Source organism: Littorina saxatilis, unplaced genomic scaffold (assembly GCF_037325665.1).
Source record: "Littorina saxatilis isolate snail1 unplaced genomic scaffold, US_GU_Lsax_2.0 scaffold_1143, whole genome shotgun sequence".
In the NCBI taxonomy this organism is placed as follows: Eukaryota; Metazoa; Mollusca; class Gastropoda; order Littorinimorpha; family Littorinidae; genus Littorina; species Littorina saxatilis.
The window spans coordinates 17,729-22,500 of record NW_027129680.1 but is presented as its reverse complement, the minus strand read 5'-3'; the positions used below and the strand labels follow the sequence as shown (position 1 = coordinate 22,500).

Below are 4,772 nucleotides of genomic sequence, written 5' to 3'. Positions count from 1 at the left end.
GTATTAGCATTTTTATTTTTACAATTTAATAATGTTACTAATTGTCCCATCATGCTTCAGCTGGACCAAAAAAGAACGTTGACACTTTTAGATCTGTGGACCTGTCTGCGTTGTCGCTGCGTTGATTTGGCTCAGGATTTCCGATTGTTATCTGTAAGTTTGCTTGCTGAGATTTTGTATTAATTCATCTAAGCTTATTCACTCGTATTTTTGTTGTAACATGTTCCTGTTACTTGTATCTGTGGACGTTTGAAGACAATTTCTCTAATTTTGCTGTCGCAACGGTTTCAGCTGATCAGTGGACCTTTTACATTAGTTCTGCGTTGGTAAATAAACTCTATTTCAATTTGATGTTGATTTTTTATTCTGGTTGATGTGCTTGGTTTTGTGTTATTGTTATACTTGTATGTCCAGGGGTTCCTTATAATTATAATGGTGGTCCAGTGAACGATACCTTCCGCCTGTGGTCAGAGCAATACATTTGCAGATTTTCGGATTCTTCTTCTTCCTTGATGTACGATCTGCACGCTAGATAAAGTGAAGCGGTAGGCTAAAAACAGCATACATTAATGAACAACATTCATCATAATAGTGGCCAGGTTGATTGTGTGCGCAATTTAGAATAATTCTATGCATGCTTGGTTGTATTTGATTTCACAGATCTATCACACTTTCAGGGAACTGGGAAGCCGTTTGAGCTGATGTGCCCATGTGGCGAATCGATGTGGGCGTAACCTGCGGACATTTCTTCTGAACAGGAGGCACTGACGGCAACCCAGACGTGTTTACCAAGGTACGCATGTCCTGCATTTGCATATAGTGTGTAGTTTTGCAGAGAAATATTGACTTTCAAATTGATCTGATAAGTTTTGTTTGTTTGTTTGCTTAACGCACAGCCGACTACGAAGGGCCATATCAGGGCGGTGCTGCTTTGACATTTAACGTGCGCCACACACAAGACAGAAGTCGCAGCACAGGCTTCATGTCTCACCTAGTCACATTATTCTGACACCGGACCAACCAGTCCTAGCACTAACCCCATAATGCCAGACGCCAGGCGGAGCAGCCACTAGATTGCCAATTTTAAAGTTTTAGGTATGACCCGGCCGGGGTTCGAAGCCACGACCTCCCGATCACCGGGCGGACGGCTAACCACTAGGCCAATTGTGCCGGCGGTTGCGGAATCATTGATTATTCTATTTGCTGAAATACTCTGTTTCAAAATTAATATCTCCGTGCAAAACACACCAGACAGTCGCCAAACTCATATGTGGACACACACACACACACACACACACACACACACACACACACACACACACACACACACACACACACACACACACAGCCAGCCCCCTCTCCTTCCACATTTGACAGAAATCTAAATGTTGATACACAGTTTCACAATAAACAAAAGTATGAGAATCAGAACACTTGTCAGTGTTGCTACGATGTGGAACTTCAGTAAAATAGTGTTTGATTTCTTAACATGCATCTTGTGTGTGCAGGAACCATACTGCTTGGCTGAGGCAGTTCACTTTCTGGAGATGGAGCTAACAGTAATGCGACGAAACCTTGTGGATGCACTTCATGTAAGTTTAAGCTTTCTGTGGGATACAGCGCAGTTACATTTTGAGAATGCTGCCTTATTTTGCAGTCTTCTCCTTAAAAGGTGGAAAAAAATATACATATTTTTAAGTTCAGTGAGTGCTGAGGCCTGCAATGATAAAATGTTTTCCTGAACTAAGTGTACTCAGAATTTCCATTCGTTATGGTAAAGTAGTGCCGTAAACACTGAGGCCAGCTTTAGTCAAAGCATGGCCAACAGACAACACGCTGCTGATCCGCTTGGATCTGCCATTGCCGCTAACAGTGTATGCAGGGTGCATTCAATATGACACCCTTTTCTTTTGAAAATATTCTCATCGGAGTTTATGATTGGTTTTGACAGTGATCGCTGGCCTCCAATGGTCGCTGACAAGGTGTTTTCCTTCGGTTCACGTAGGTTTAGCTTGAGATCACGTGAGTTAAAAGCGATCCGTTTGTAAGTTTTGGTTAGTTTGATCTAAATAATGAAATATTTTAGAAAATTATGATAGAAATTAGAATGCATTTTATATTAAAGAATGCATTCCATATCATAGAACACATTCTATATTTATAGAATGCATTCTATAAAATAGAAAACATTGTATAATATAGAATGCATTCAATCATACTTGTCATTTGCCCAGAAATGTATTCTATTATAGAATGCATTCTATTACGTCCAACAATGCATTCTTATGATAGAATGCATTCTTATGATAGAATGCATTCCATAAAGCGCCACAAAACTTCTACAGGCCAGCTCGGTATGGTCCCTGCTTCGAAAGCAGATCTACAAACACTCTCACACACAGCTCTCTCTGTCTCTCTGTCTCTCTCTCTGTCTCTCTCTCTGTCTCTCTCTCTGTCTCTCTCTCTCTCTCTCTCTCTCTCTCTCTCTCTCTCTCTCTCTCTCTCTCTCTCTCTCTCTCTCTCTCTCTCTCTCTGTGCGTGTGTGTGGCTGTGTGTGTGTGTGTGTGTGTGTGTGTAGTTCTGCTTTTCTTTGCGGGGCTGGCCTGTTGTAGTTTCGGGACATTATGCATATAAATTATAATGCATTTCAGGACGTTAAAGAACGCATTCTATCATAAAAAGCATTTTGGTATTTTGTGTAAATAGAATGCATTTTTATCATAGAAGGTAGTTCGGGACGTTATAGAATGCATTCTATAATATAGAATACATTACATAATAAATGATTTCCTTATATTTATAATATTCATTATTTAGATCAAACCAACAAAACTTAGGTGGTTTCTTTACAAACGGATTACTAGAGGGTGCATTCAATATGACACCCTTTTCTTTGAACTAAAACTCATCGGAGTTCACGATTAATTGCGACAGTGATCTTTGGCTTCCAGTGATTGTTGACAAGGTGTTTTCCCTGGGTTCACATAGGTTAAGAACGAGTTAAGGAAAACGGGCGTGCTCAAGGCCTCGCCACATTAGCAGTACGGTTTACTGCTTACCTTATATAAACAATTTGTAGAGTGCCATTTTGAATTTTCCAGAGTGGCCACGCGCTAATGAAATCCTTGCGAAAGACCTATTTTAATTCTACTTTTTGTTCTTAGGGACAGACTCCTGCTTCAAGAGGGATTACTTTTTACATTCAGTCGTGTGTGCATGTGCGTGCATGCGAGTGTCATTGTGTGTTGGGAAGGTGAGAGCGAATTGGACGTGACGTATTTGTTCTCTGTTATGTGACCTATGCCCGTTCTGGAATAAAAAAAGTTTACCTGTAACTGCGATTGTTGGAGATCTGCTGACAGCAAGAAGAAGTCCACTATTAGTTAAGATTTACACTTCAGTGTTACCAATTAAGTACAAACGTTTAACACAAACCTGTTAAGAGTTGGAAATGCATCATGTTCTAAAACTCACTTTTATTTCGAACAGGATGTTCCGGACAGCGAGTTGAAAACTAAACCAAAGACCAAGGGCCTGGAAAACTCCCAACTCTGACGGGTGTTTTTGTTATCGGACTTTCGTGTGTGAACTTTCAAGATGGGGTTTACCAGAGCTCCGTTCATATTATTTAATAGCAACATATACCGAGCAACAAAAGAAACGCGACAAAATTCTGCAATGTTTGATTGACAAAATCTCGAACAATTATGGAGTTAGAATTATCAAACCACAACATTTTGATGAAGGCATGTTTGACACAGCTGTTGCGTGAGTATTTTGATGCTGCGATTGTTTCAACACACGGGACAAAACGAAGTTTTGGAGGTCTCGCTCAGTCAGCCTTCATCGCGTTCTCTGGCCACTGATCGGACACTGGTTGCTTCCAGTGATGTTCCTGGTATTGTCAGCGGCTGAATTGAATCGATGTCGAAGACGTTGTGGAAGGAAATTGCGATCTTGTCTTATTGGGGTAATGCGAAAAAATCTACCGCGTTGCATAACTGCAGTGCTTCCAATGTCACTAGAACATTCCAGAAGGTGATAAACTGTTGACACATGCACGTTTAAAGCACATGCCAGCGCTTCTGGATCACCCCCAGCTTTAAATCGACCTGGCATTTTGGTGGTGTTAATCTTGGCATCCTGGCTGTTTCAAAAGTGAGACTGGCAGCAAGCGTGCCATGGTCTCTTTTGGTTGCTAATGCATTAGTGAACACATCTCACACATCAGATTTCTCCTGCTCTACTTGCACGTGCTGCGAGCGCGCATTATGTGTTTTACGATAAACCTGCTTGTCCCGTGTGTTAAAACAGTCACAGCATCAAAATAATCACACAAAAGCAAGGTCAAACATGCCTTCATTAAACTTTTGTAGTTTAATAATTCTAACTCTATAATTGATGAAGATTTTGTCAATCAAACAATGACGAATTTTGTTGCTCGGTATATTATGTGTTCAACAATTCCTACCCCAGACCCGTTTGTTCTGCGACTGCTGCAGACATTTCTTTTTGTCAATTAAAAATGCTTCTTTGCTCACAAAATTTGATTTTAATGTCTTTCTGAATTGTATGACAGTGCAGGATGAAAGTGTTCCAAAAGTGTTCTAAAAGTGTTCCAAAAGTGTTCCAAAAGTGTTCTAAAAGTGTTCCAAAAGTGTTCCAAAAGTGTTCTAAAAGTGTTCTAAAAGTGTTCCAAAAGTGTTCTAAAAGTGTTCTAAAAGTGTTCCAAAAGTGTTCCAAAAGTGTTCTAAAAGTGTTGACCTGAACAC

At 40.4% G+C, this 4,772-nt stretch overlaps 1 long non-coding RNA gene across 1 annotated transcript in view; it reads left to right on the top strand.

Moving 5' to 3' along the window:
• LOC138957906 (uncharacterized) overlaps positions 1 to 4,545 on the top strand; it is a 5,054-nt gene extending 509 nt beyond the window's left edge. Inside the window, exons 1-4 of the long non-coding RNA XR_011453218.1 lie at positions 1 to 153; positions 678 to 793; positions 1,509 to 1,592; positions 3,490 to 4,545. The exon at positions 1 to 153 is cut by the window's left edge and continues 509 nt beyond it. This is a non-coding gene — a long non-coding RNA (uncharacterized lncRNA). The remainder of the gene's footprint in view (positions 154 to 677; positions 794 to 1,508; positions 1,593 to 3,489) is intronic.
• Positions 4,546 to 4,772: the final 227 nt, after the last annotated feature.